Source organism: Coregonus clupeaformis, chromosome 29 (assembly GCF_020615455.1).
Source record: "Coregonus clupeaformis isolate EN_2021a chromosome 29, ASM2061545v1, whole genome shotgun sequence".
NCBI lineage: Eukaryota > Metazoa > Chordata > Actinopteri > Salmoniformes > Salmonidae > Coregonus > Coregonus clupeaformis.
Window position 1 is genome coordinate 54,850,192 of NC_059220.1, and position 14,038 is coordinate 54,864,229.

Sequence of the window (14,038 nt, forward strand, 5' to 3'; positions counted from 1 at the left end):
CCACGCAGCCGTCATACCGCTCAGGAAGGAGACGCATTCTGTCTCCTAGAGATGAACGTACTTTGGTGCGAAAAGTGCAAATCAATCACAGAAAAACTGACCTTGTGAAGATGCTGGAGGAAACAGGTACAAAAGTATCTATATCCACAGTAAAGCAAGTCCTATATCGACATATCCTGAAAGGCCGCTCAGCAAGGAAGAAGCCACTGCTCCAAAACCGCCATAAAAAAGCCAGACTATGGTTTACAACTGCACATGGGGACAAAGATTGTATCTTTTGGAGAAATGTCCTCTGGTCTGATGAAACAAAAATAGAACTGTTTGCCATAATGACAATCGTTATGTTTGGAGGAAAAAGGGGGTGCTTGCAAGCCGAAGAACACCATCCCAACCGTGAAGCACGGGGTGGCAGCATCATGCTGTGGGGGTGCTTTGCTGCAGGAGGGACTGGTGCACATCACAAAATAGATGGCATCATGAGGAAGGAAAATTATGTGGATATATTGAAGCAACATCTCAAGACATCAGTCAGGAAAAGCTTGGTCGCAAATGGGTCTTCCAAATGGACAATGACCCCAAGCATACTTCCAAAGTTGTGGCAAAATGGCTTAAGGACAACAAAGTCAAGGTATTGGAGTGGCCATCACAAAGCCCTGACCTCAATCCTATAGAAAATGTGTGGGCAGAACTGAAAAAGTGTGTGTGACCAAGGAGGCCTACAAACCTGAATCAGTTATACCAGCTCTGTCGGGAGGAATGGGCCCAAATTCACCCAACATATTGTGAGAAGCTTGTGGAAGGCTAACTGAAACATTTGACCCAAGTTAAACAATTTAAAGGCAATGCTACCAAATACTAATTGAGTGTATGTAAACTTCTGACCCACTGGGAATGTGATTAAAGAATTAAAAGCTGAAATAAATCATTATCTTTACTATTATTCTGACATTTCACATTCTTAAAATAAAGTGGTCATCCTTACTGACCTAAGACAGGGAATTTTTATTAGGATTAAATCTCAGGAATTGTGAAAAACTGAGTTTAAATGTATTTGGCTGTATGTAAACTTCCGACTTCAACTGTATATATGAATGTTATCCAGTAATAAATTGGTGTGTGTGTGTGCTGCGGGGTTGAAGCTACGAACCCATAGGCATCTGTGTTGGCGCTAAGATAATTTACCACTTTAACTTAGGCTGTCTCTGTGATGTGGTGGGCCTGAAAACTGGATTGGAATTTTTCAAAATCATTTAGCTGTTTGAAAACCAATTTCTCCAGAATTGTGCATAAGGTTGGAGATTGGCCAAAAATTGCTAAATGCTGAAGAATCTAGATTACTTTTTTTCAGAAGGCGTTTCACCATAGCAGTTTTTAGTGCAGTGGGGAAAGTGCCTGTGAACAGGGAGTGATTAACAATAGCTTGCACTTCTTCAGATGTGCAATTAAAAACTGTTTTGAAGAAGGTGGTGGGGATAGGATCGAGAAGGCAGGTAGAAGTCTTAAGTTGTGATATCACTTTCCTGAGCATGTCTGTGTCAACCAGGGAAAGTAAATCCATAGTGCCTTTGCATGGTAGGCTAGGGCACATATCATCAAACTTCTCATCAGGTCTTGCTTGACTGATACCCAGCCTAATGTTTGTTATCTTATCTCTGAAATATGCCACAAACTCATCACATTTAGATGTGGAGGAAAGTTCACATAGGTTTGCGGGGGTAGGATTTATCAGGCCATCAATGGCCGAGAAGAGCACTCTCAAATTATTCTGATTATTAGTGATCAAGTTATAAAAATGAGCCCGTCTGGCATTTCTAATTGCCTTGTTATATATGCCAAATTGCTCTCTCAGAATATCATAACGGACCTGCAACTTTGACTTTCTCTGCTTCCACTCTGCCTTTCTGCAATTTCTGCAAAGTCATCACCTTTGTGCACAAAACATCCATTGAATTATTCCAATAATTGTAGACAGGTATTTTTTTTATTATTCACAGCCAAAGATATTAATATTATCATTTTATCAAAGACAGTACAGTATGAAGATAGGCTAAAACTGCTTCTCCAATAGAAATCCCCGATCACACTTGTAGGCGATGTCATGGTGACGTTGGCTATCTGAGCTCATACGTAGCAACACGTCATCGGGTCTAACGGTCATCTAGTGCCGAACTGCGCATGTGCAGGCCGTCAAATCAAAGGCACTCCTTCAATATAAAGTTGTTTTTGTCAAAAATGAAAACGTGTCAGTTTGTCACTTTCACAAGGTTTGAGTAATAACATGTTCAACTAAATACATTTGCTCTATACTTGTCACGGTTTACTATGCCAGAACCCAGAAGCAGACAAGGACAAGGTACGTTGAGAGAAAGGTGAGTGTTTATTTAGTAGATTCCGAGTGAGGCTGAATAATCCAGGGAACAGAGCGGGTGGCGTGGATGGGTTGTTGAGGGTGCAGTGGTTGGTCGGTACTGGCTCGGCAGCCGCCGACCATCAGGCAGAGGTTAGGTGAAGGTTCCGGGTGAGAGACTGCAGACAGAACAAAAACGGAGGTCAGTACACAGCAAGTAACAAGGTGCAAAACAACAAAACTAACTAATGGCTCAGAGGCTGACACGCTGACAAACATACTGTTCATAGCTACCCGATCCGGCAGGAACTGGATGTTGGGCCAGAGCCTAAGAAGGGTGATGATCAGGACCAGGTGTGCAGATTGCTGATGGGATGCAGGTGCGGAAAACAAGAGCGCTCCCCGGAGCGTTCCCGAACCCTCGGGAAACTGGAGATTACGAACCGGAACACTAGTCACCAGACAGGACCCGACTCAGACAGCGGGATCGTCACAGTACCCCCCTCCGACGAACGCCACCGGGCGGACTCCCGGAGCGCCAGGATGGAGGCGGTAGAAGTCACTGATGAGGTCCGCATCTAGAACCTGTCGCCGCGGAATCCAACTCCTCTCTTCAGGGCCATACCCCTCCCAGTCCACGAGATACTGGAAACCCGGCCCCGCCGTCTGGAATCCATGATGCGACGCACCGTGTAGGCAGGACCACCTCCGATCATTCGAGGAGGAGGAGGAGGAGGCGGAGGAGGCAACAGAGGACTGAGGAAGACAGGCTTGAGGCAGGAGACATGAAAGGTGGGATGGACTCTGAGCGTCTCGGTAGTTTGGAGTCGAACTGCCACTGGATTGATCACCTTCTCCACCACAAACGGACCAATGAACTTCGGTAACAACTTCCTAGACTCAGTCCGTAACGGGAAGATCCCGTGTGGCCAACCAAACCCTATCTCCGATGGTATAGGTGGGAGCGGGGATCCGGCGACGATTCGCCTGGAGCTGATACCGGTCCGAAACTCTAAGGAGTGCCTTTCTGGCCCGATGCCAGGTCCGGTGGCAACGCACGAATATGGGCCTGAACAGAAGGCACTGAGAGCTCCTTCTCCTGAGAAGGAAACAGGGGAGGTTGGTAGCCATACAGGCACTGGAAGGGAGACATCCCAGTGGCAGATGTAGGAAGAGTATTGTGGGCATACTCAACCCCAAGGCAACTGAGAGACCCAGGAGGTGGGGTTGGACGAGACCAGACAGCGTAGCGTGGATTCCATCTTCTGGTTGGCTCTCTCCGCCTGACCATTGGATTGGGGGTGAAAACCAGATGTGAGACTGACTGTAGCTCCAATGGCCAAACAGAAGGACTTCCAGACAGCAGAGGTAAACTGAGGGCCACGGTCGGAAACGATATCACTGGGCAAACCGTGGACCCTGAAAACCTCCCTAACCAGGATCTCGGACGTCTCCGAGGCAGAGGGAAGCTTGGCAATAGGCACAAAGTGGGCGAACTTGCTGAATCTGTCCACGATAGTCAGAACGACCGTGTTCCCCCTCAGAAGCGGGCAACCCAGTGACGAAGTCCAGGGCCAGATGCGACCATGGTCGCCGGGGAATAGGAAGGGGGTGAAGTAGTCCAGAGCTGGGCCGATTGGTACTCTTATTCTGCGCACACACTGGACAGGCAGCAACAAAACCCCGAGTATCCTCGGCCATGGCGAGCCACCAAAAGCGTCTGCGAAGAAACGCCATTGTCCGAGCCACGCCAGGGTGACAAGCCATCTTGCTGGCGTGGGACCATTTGAGGACAGCAGGACGAACCGACTCAGGCACAAACAACCGACCCGGGTGGACCGTTAACGGGACCGGGCTGAGTCCGAAGGGGCCGCCAGCACCTCCTCCTCAATCTTCCACATAACTGCTCCCACGACGCAGTTCCGGGGAGGATTGTCTCGGTCTTGGACCCACTCTCCTCCGTCTTGGAGAACATCCGGGACAAGGCGTCCGCCTTGCCGTTCTTAGATCCAGGTCGAACGTCAGGGCAAACTTGAATCGTCCGAAAAACAACGCCCACCTGGCCTGACGGGAGTTGAGACGTTTAGCCGATTGCACGTAAGCAAGATTCTTGTGGTCAGTCCAGACAATAAACGGTTGCTCCGCCCCCTCCAACCAGTGGCGCCACTCCTCCAAGGCAAGTTTCACCGCGAGAAGCTCCCGGTTACCCACATCGTAATTCCTCTCCGCAGGCGAAAGGCGACGAGAGTAGTAGGCGCAGGGATGGAGTTTACTGTCCGTGGAGCATCGCTGCGACAGGATGGCGCCAACTCCCACATCAGACGCGTCCACTTCAACGACGAACTGACGGGCCGTGTCCGGTTGAGAGAGAATCGGTGCGTTGGTGAATCGCTCTTCAAATCCAGAAACGCTCGATCCGCCTCCGGATTCCACTTGAAGGTCCTGATACTGGAAGTCAAGGCAGTTAACGGAGCGGCCACACGGCTGTAATCCCGGATGAATCTGCGGTAGAAATTCGCGAAACCCCAAAAATCTCTGGAGCTGCAATCTCGTAACGGGCTGGGCCCATTCCAGAACCGCTCTAACCTTCTCCTGGTCCATCCTAATCTCTCCCCTGGAGATGATGTACCCGAGAAAGGATGTCGTGTGGGCGTGAAACTCGCACTTCTCGGCCTTCACGAACAGGCGATTCTCCAACAATCGCTGCAGAACCTGCCGGACATGCTGGGACGTGGTCGGAAGGTTCCTTCGAGAAGATCAGAATGTCATCCAGGTAAACAAACACAAAGAGACCCGATCATATCTCTCAGGACGTCGTTCACCATACTCGGAATACCGCTGGAGCATTGGTCAGTCCAAACGGCATCACCTGATACCGGTGACCCATCGGTGTATTGAACCCCGTCAACCACTCGTCCCCCTCTCTGATCCGGACCAGGTGATACGCATTGCGTAGGTCTAGCTTGGTGAACACCGTAGCACCCTGTAAGGAGTCGAAGGCAGAACTCATCAAGGGCAGGGGATACTTGTTCTTGACCGTGATGTCATTCAACCCCCGATAATCAATACACGGTCGAAGAGAGCCATCCTTCTTACCCACAAAGAAGAATCCTGCCCTCAGGGGGTGATGACGAGGGACGAACGAGACCAGCAGCTAGGGACTCCTTGATGTAGGTCTCCAACGCCTCACGTTCAGGTCGGGAGATACTGTATAACCTTCCCTTTGGGGTAGACAGCTCCAGGGACCAGGTTGATGGCACAATCATATGGTCGGTGGGGAGGGAGTGACAGAGCCTTCTGCTTACTGAAAACTTCCCCAAATCGTGATATGTCTCGGGAACCAGGGACAAATCTGGGGGTTTAGCCTCAATCACCTGACTGGGAACCGAATGGGGGCAGGCAGTCTTGAGACAGTTAGCATGACAATCAAGGCTCCAACTCGTTACCTTGCCCGTCACCCAATCGAACGTGGGATTGTGTTCCTTCAGCCAGGGGTATCCAAGGACCAGAGGAACATGGGAAGACGGCAGAATGAAGAATGAAATCATCTCAGAATGATTCCCGACAACCGCATCTTAACCGGTTCAGTCCTCATCGTGATACGTGCCAGACTACTGCCGTTCAGAGTGGTCGCTTCAATGGCTTCCCGGCAATTGCTCCTTGGAAAGCCCCAGCTGTTCCACCAACTCGGCATCAAGAAAGCTTCCATCGGCACCTGAATCGATAAAAGCGTTAAGCGCTAAGCTCTGATTCCTGTTCACAAGGGTAGCCGGGAAACGGGGTCTGACAGAGGTACTGAGAGGTTGAAACTGGCTCGCTAAAAGTCCTCCCAACTTTAGCGAGCCGGGCAGTTTGACGACCGCCGGGAACAAGTGGAGATGTAATGTCCCGAGCTACCACAGTAGAGGCAGCAGTTGGTCTTACGTCTATGTTGACGCTCCTCCTTGGTTAACCCGTGCCGCCCCACTTGCATGGGTTCAGAATCGGGAGAGAGGACCTCTCCACTAATCCATTGTGGTGGAGAATGATCGACGTGTTCTGGTCCACCACCCGACCCGACTGGGAACTGAGAAGCTGATCGATTGGACGGACCCCATTGCTTCTCCCTCCTTCGCTCTCTCGGACTCGATTATCCACCCGAATCGACAAGGCTACCAAGCTGTCCAGGTCACTAGGCTCCGGATAGGAGATCAACTCATCCTTGAGCTGCTCCGACAGACCCTGGTAAAAGGCCGCTTGCAGCGACTCCTCGTTCCACCCACTCTCCACAGCCAACGTCTTGAACTCGATCACGAAGTCGGCCACGCTGCGAGTTCCTTGGCGGTTAAGCGAAAACAGGCGCCTAGCTGCGTCCCTCCCTCGGACGGAATGGTCGAAGAGCTTCCTCATCTCGGCCGTGAACCCCTGGTATGAAGCCATGCAGGGGATCCTGTCGTTCCCAAACGGCTGAAGCCCACTCCAGCGCTCGACCACGCAGCAACTCAATCACAAAGGCTATCCTAGCCTTGTCTGTGGCATAAGAGTAGGGCTGTAGATCGAACACTAATCCACACTGCATAAGGAAGGAACGGCATCTTCCCAGCTCCCCTCATATTTATCCGGCGTCGGAACCTTGGGCTCACGGATGGACACAGCTTCAGAAGCGGCAGGCGAGATGGGTGAAAACCGGTAGTGGATCCTCCACCGGACACTTACGTTGGTTCTGGACCTCCGTCAGACCGGTAGAAAGGTCCCAACGGACAACGCGATCTCCTGTAGTACCGTGCTATGATGGCCCAACCTCTTCTCCTGCTGGGTAATAGCATGGCAACGGAGTCCAGGTCCGCTGGGTTCATTACTGGCCGGATCGTTTCTGTCACGAGTTTACTATGCCAGAACCCAGAAGCAGACAAGGACAAGGTACGTTGAGAGAAAGGTGAGTGTTTATTTAGTAGATTCCGAGTGAGGCTGAATAATCCAGGGAACAGAGCGGGTGGCGTGGATGGGTTGTTGAGGGTGCAGTGGTTGGTCCGGTACTGGCCGGCAGCCGCCCGACCATCAGGCAGAGGTTAGGTGAAGGTTCCGGGTGAGAGACTGCAGACAGAACAAAAACGGAGGTCAGTACACAGCAAGTAACAAGGTGCAAAACAACAAAACTAACTAATGGCTCAGAGGCTGACACGCTGACAAACATACTGTTCATAGCTAACGATCCGGCAGGAACTGGATGTTGGGCCAGAGCCTAAGAAGGGTGATGATCAGGACCAGGTGTGCAGATTGCTGATGGGATGCAGGTGCGGAAAACAAGAGCGCTCCCCGGAGCGTTCCCGAACCCTCGGGAAACTGGAGATTACGAACCGGAACACTAGTCACCAGACAGGACCCGACTCAGACAGCCGGGATCGTCACAATACTAGGTTGAATTGAACTAAGGAATAATTATTTACTTCTCTCATTGACTTCTCAAACCCCAAACCCCGGCCTGGTCTGTTTGGTCTGTTTCGCGAGAGTTCCCGGAAGTCTTGCGATGTTGCGCCACTGGTTTTAGAAATCCAATGTCTGCCATGTTTTTGGACGACGATGACGTGGTCGCTGCTCGCACTGCTCCTTGTGCGCATTGAGTGCTAGTGCACATGTGATGTTGGTCCATGTAAACTGGATACAACCTAGGTTGAAGATGACAAAGGTTAAAACAACGGGATTCTAATATTCCATAACTCTTTGTAACAATGGGACCAGCTATGCTAGTTAGCAACGGTGCTGGTCCCAGATTAGTGAAGACGTTGTCTTAACCTGTACACTGTACATTCGACCTGGATGCAACCCGGATATAGAGGGTCCATGACTCGCCGTATGCGAACGAAGGTTACATATGTAACCACGGTTATGTGAGCTATTGGATCACTCCAATATGGTATCCTTCCGCTCGGGAGGATACATTCCGTGTAAGAATTTCTGATTAGTCCCGTGTACCAGGTAGTGCTGCGGCTGACCCCCTTCAATAGCTGCCACCGCACTACTCCCACCTCGTGTCCTTTTTGAGGCGCCATAGATCACCGACAAGAGGATTGGAGTGATCCAATAGCTCACATAACTGTGGTTACATACTGTACATAACCCTCGTTATGTAGCACTATATTGGATCACTCCAAAATGGTATCACAATAAATCAAATCAAATCAAATTTTATTGGTCACATACACATGTTTAGCAGATGTTATTGCGGGTGTAGCGAAATGCTTGTGTTTCTAGCTCCGACAGTGCAGTAATATCTAACAAGTAATATCTAACAATTTCACAACATATACCCTATACACACAAATCTAAGTAAAGCAATGGAATTAAAATATATAAATAAATATGTCGGACAATATATCCCGAGAGAGCCGTGTTTCCGTGAAACAGAGTATGTTACGATCCCTGATGTCTCTCTGGAAAGAAACCCTCGCCCTGAGCTCGTCAACTTTATTATCCAGAGACTGAACATTAGCGAGTACTATACTCGGAAGCGGTGGGTTGTGTGCACACCTCCTAAGTCAGACTAGAAGGCCGCTCCGAGTACCTCTCCTTCGGTGTTGTTTTGGGTCGGCCTCTGGAATCAGTTCAATTGCCCTAGGGGGTGCGAACAAAGGATCCGCTTTGGGAAAGTCGTATTCCTGGTTGTAATGCTGGTAGTACTGGTGATTTACCACCGCTCTGATATCCAATAGTTCTTCCCGGCTGTATGTAATAACATAAACCATTTTCTGGGCTAATAACGTAAGAAATAATAAAACATTTTTTAAATACTGCAAAGTTTCCTAAGAGCTAGAAGCAAGGCAACCCTCTCTGTCTGCACCATTTTCATCACCAGATTAATCTGTGATCTAGGCATGGCCAGACGAGCAAAGCAAAGTTGTCCCTCCATCCCCCTCCAGGGAAGTGGAGGTAACACCCAACACGGCTGTCCCGACCTGGTTGGCGGCAGCAACATTGACTTGATAGTACCTAGCAAAAGTGCTAGACGATGCCCAACTGGCCGAGGCAAAGGCCGGCAGCCCGGCCAGCTGATATGCTGTAGTAATAGTGTCCACAATCCAATGTGAGAGTCTCTGTTTTGATAGGCTCTTCCCCAGAACTCTCTGACCATAACACACAAACAGCTGATCCGATTGTCGTATTGTCTTAGTCCTTGTAAATTAAGTGTCTAGTGCCCTCTACGGGCACAGCAACTTGGGGAAAATCCCAGCTCGCAGCCATGGGAGGTGCATATGCGGACAAATGTATGGGACGGTTCACATGTCTGTCAGACAGGACCTTCGGCAAGAAAGAGGGGTTAGAGACAGAATCATTAGATCATTTGTTTTGGTACTGTCTACTTGTAGCTTGTTTTTGGACACAGGTCCAGGTATGGCTAAAGGATTGCAATATTTACCTGGAGCTAACCCTGCAGATAGCACTACTGGGTGATCTGAAAAGTCATAATCAATCGATCAATAATATAATAATACTTTTAGCAAAACTGTTTATTTTCAATTGACAATCTGTAGAAACAATGAGAATAGAAGGGTTCAGAACTTTTGTAAAACATCATAGAACAGTTGAAAGATATATGGCAAATAGAAATCCAATATGGATGGTGTTAAGAGATAGATGGGTGGTGTTGAATGGAGTTGAAGGATGGGACTAATAATAACTAACAACAATTAATAACGACAAGATAACTCATGTAAAGCATACAGTGTCCATAATAAGTATATAGGTTATAGGTTGAGAGCTTTTGTGAAAGAGCAGAAAGAGTTAGAAAGATATGGCATATAGAAGCAAACCGGATGGACATCATGAAAATGATCGGAGAGGTTGAGGATAGAGGGAGTTCAGGAGTAAAAACAAACAAAATAGAATTATTGTAAAATTGACTGTGTCCATAAAATGTATATAGTATGTATAAGCTGAAAGTAGAGGCCTAAGCATTGTTGTTTACTCCAATTAGGGAAGGGGTGGTGGGGTTGGAAAGTAAAAAAGGGAAATATATATTTTTAAAGGATATGTATATATATGTATGTATATGTATTTATATGTATGTATGTGTATATGTATGTGTATATATATATATACAGTGGGGGAAAAAAGTATTTAGTCAGCCACCAATTGTGCAAGTTCTCCCACTTAAAAAGATGAGAGAGGCCTGTAATTGTCATCATAGGTACACGTCAACTATGACAGACAAATTGAGAAAAAAAAATCCAGAAAATCACATTGTAGGATTTTTTATGAATTTATTTGCAAATTATGGTGGAAAATAAGTATTTGGTCACCTACAAACAAGCAAGATTTCTGGCTCTCACAGACCTGTACCTTCTTCTTTAAGAGGCTCCTCTGTCCTCCACTCGTTACCTGTATTAATGGCACCTGTTTGAACTTGTTATCAGTATAAAAAACACCTGTCCACAACCTCAAACAGTCACACTCCAAACTCCACTATGGCCAAGACCAAAGAGCTGTCAAAGGACACCAGAAACAAAATTGTAGACCTGCACCAGGCTGGGAAGACTGAATCTGCAATAGGTAAGCAGCTTGGTTTGAAGAAATCAACTGTGGGAGCAATTATTAGGAAATGGAAGACATAAGAGACCACTGATAATCTCCCTCGATCTGGGGCTGCACACAAGATCTCACCCCGTGTTGTCAAAATAATCGCAAAAATCCCAGAACCACACGGGGGGACCTAGTGAATGACCTGCAGAGAGCTGGGACCAAAGTAACAAAGCCTACCATCAGTAACACACTACGCCGCCAGGGACTCAAATCCTGCAGTGCCAGACGTGTCCCCCTGCTTAAGCCAGTACATGTCCAGGCCCGTCTGAAGTTTGCTAGAGTGCATTTGGATGATCCAGAAGAGGATTGGGAGAATGTCATATGGTCAGATGAAACCAAAATATAACTTTTTGGTAAAAACTCAACTCGTCGTGTTTGGAGGACAAAGAATGCTGAGTTGCATCCAAAGAACACCATACCTACTGTGAAGCATGGGGGTGGAAACATCATGCTTTGGGGCTGTTTTTCTGCAAAGGGAGCAGGACGACTGATCCGTGTAAAGGAAAGAATGAATGGGGCCATGTATCGTGAGATTTTGAGTGAAAACCTCTTTCCATCAGCAAGGGCATTGAAGATGAAACGTGGCTGGGTCTTTCAGCATGACAATGATCCCAAACACACCGCCCGGGCAACGAAGGAGTGGCTTCGTAAGAAGCACTTCAAGGTCCTGGAGTGGCCTAGCCAGTCTCCAGATCTCAACCCCATAGAAAATCTTTGGAGGGAGTTGAAAGTCTGTGTTGCCCAGCAAAAGCCCCAAAACATCACTGCTCTAGAGGAGATCTGCATGGAGGAATGGGCCAAAATACCAGCAACAGTGTGTGAAAACCTTGTGAAGACTTACAGAAAACGTTTGACCTGTGTCATTGCCAACAAAGGGTATATAACAAAGTATTGAGAAACTTTTGTTATTGACCAAATACTTATTTTCCACCATAATTTGCAAATAAATTCATAAAAAATCCTACAATGTGATTTTCTGGATTTTCTTTTCTCATTTTGTCTGTCATAGTTGACGTGTACCTATGATGAAAATTACAGGCCTCTCTCATCTTTTTAAGTGGGAGAACTTGCACAATTGGTGGCTGACTAAATACTTTTTTCCCCCACTGTATATATATGTATATATATATATTTGCGAGAGAAAAAACATGGGGGATTGGAAGTGATGCAGACAATTACATTGATGGAAGTTACAATTTATCTGCAATATTTAAGCTGATCTACCCCCTAAATTTTCTTTAAAAAAAAAAAGAAAAAGAAGAGAAATAAGAAAGAGGGGTTAGGCCGGAGGATAACACTCCCATTGTCTGCACACATTCGAAAACTTTCAGCTCTCCCTGAAAGAGCATGAAGTTCACTAACCCTCTTAGTAGAGTTAATAGCCAACAAGAATGCCACCTTCTTGGATAGGTGCTTCAAAGACGCTAACCCCAGGGGCTCGAAGGGGGTGGCCTAGCAAGTGCTGACAGCAGCACGTCAAAGTCCCAGTTTGGCATCGAACGGGCCTTCGCTGGACTCAGACGTCTAACTCCCTTCATAAACTTGGAGAGCAATGGGTGGCCCCCTATTGGTCTGCCCGGGCCATCGTCATGGCACTCCGAAATTGCTACCAAATACACTCTCAGAGTAGATGCTGCTCGGCCCGCCTCAAGCAATGATTGTAAAAAGTGTAAAACCGTTTGTACATCACACGACTCGGGGGCAACATTATGACCCTCACACCAAGTACAGAATATGCCCCACCACATTTGATATGACGCGTTGGTGGAGGAAGCCCTGCCATTCTGCAACGTGTTCAGCACATTGTCCTGAATGCCTAGACTTACCCATATACGCATCTCAGGGGCCAAGCCCAAAGCTGGAGGCGGTGTGGGTCCAGATGCCACAGCGTCCCCCGAGCCTGAAAGAGCAGGTCGGGTCTCAGCGGCAGCTGCCTTGGGGTCCCAGAGAGGAGGGACAACAGGAGGCTGAACTGTGGTCGTCTCGGCCAGTATGGGGCTATCAGGAGCAGCCAGTGGCCCTTCAAACTGACCCTGTCTAGCGTAGCTGTGATGAAGGGAAATGGTGGGAACGCATAAAGTGTTGTTGCCGGCCAATCGTGAGCGAGGGCGTTCAAACCCAGAGGGCCTGTAGGGTCCGACGTCGAGAACCAACTGGGACAATGAGTGTTCTCCTGAGATGCAAACAGGTCCACCTGTGCTCTCCCAAACCTTTCCCACAGTTGTAACACCACCTGAACGAACCGCCCTGAGCTCCAGTATATCGATGTGCTTGCCACGCCATGGGGGCTCCAGCGTCCGCTCGCTGCCATGCCTCTGAACACTGCCCCCCAAACCGCTAGCGAGGCATCGGTGCACACTAGCTCCCTGCGGTGGATCCTGTTCAGTACCACTCCCTCCAACAGGAAGGAATGAGAGTGCCATTTGAACAGAGTCCTCACACATGCATTTATCACCAATAGCTGTCGTCTCTGGCGTAGATGGTGAGAGTTGAACCATCGCTGGAGTGGCCTGAGGTGAAGAAGTCCCAGTGGAATCAACAGAGAAGCTGATGTAAGTAGGCCAAGTAACTTCTGGCACTCTAATACGGACACGGCTCGTCCAAGCCGGAAACGGTCTAGGTAGGCCTGTATCTTCTCCAATCTCACCTGAGGGAGACATGCTCTCATAAGAGTTGAGTCGATCAACATCTCCAGGAAGACCACCGTCTGTGAGGGAGTCAGCTTGCTCTTCTCCCTGTTTAGGGTGAGGCCCAGGTCTTGAATGTGCTTCAAGATTATCCTTGTGTCTGCTGTAGCTTGCTCTCTTGATTGAGCACACACCAGCCAGTCATCCAGGTAGTTCAGCACTAGAATGCCCTGGGACATGATAGGCACTAGGACTGCGTCCATGCACTTTGTGAATGTACGCGGCGCAAGTGAGAGGCCGAATGGGAGGACTTTGAATTCGCAAGCCACTCCTTTGAAGGCAAACTGGATGTACTTCCAGTGATCTCGATGAACAGGAATGTGGAAGTATGCATCCTCAGGTCGAGCGTGGTGAACCATTGGCCGCTCGAGACTTCCTGCAACACCCGCGCGGGCAAGAGCATCTGGAACTTGAGCTCCTTTACACATTTGTTGAAGCCGCGCAGTCC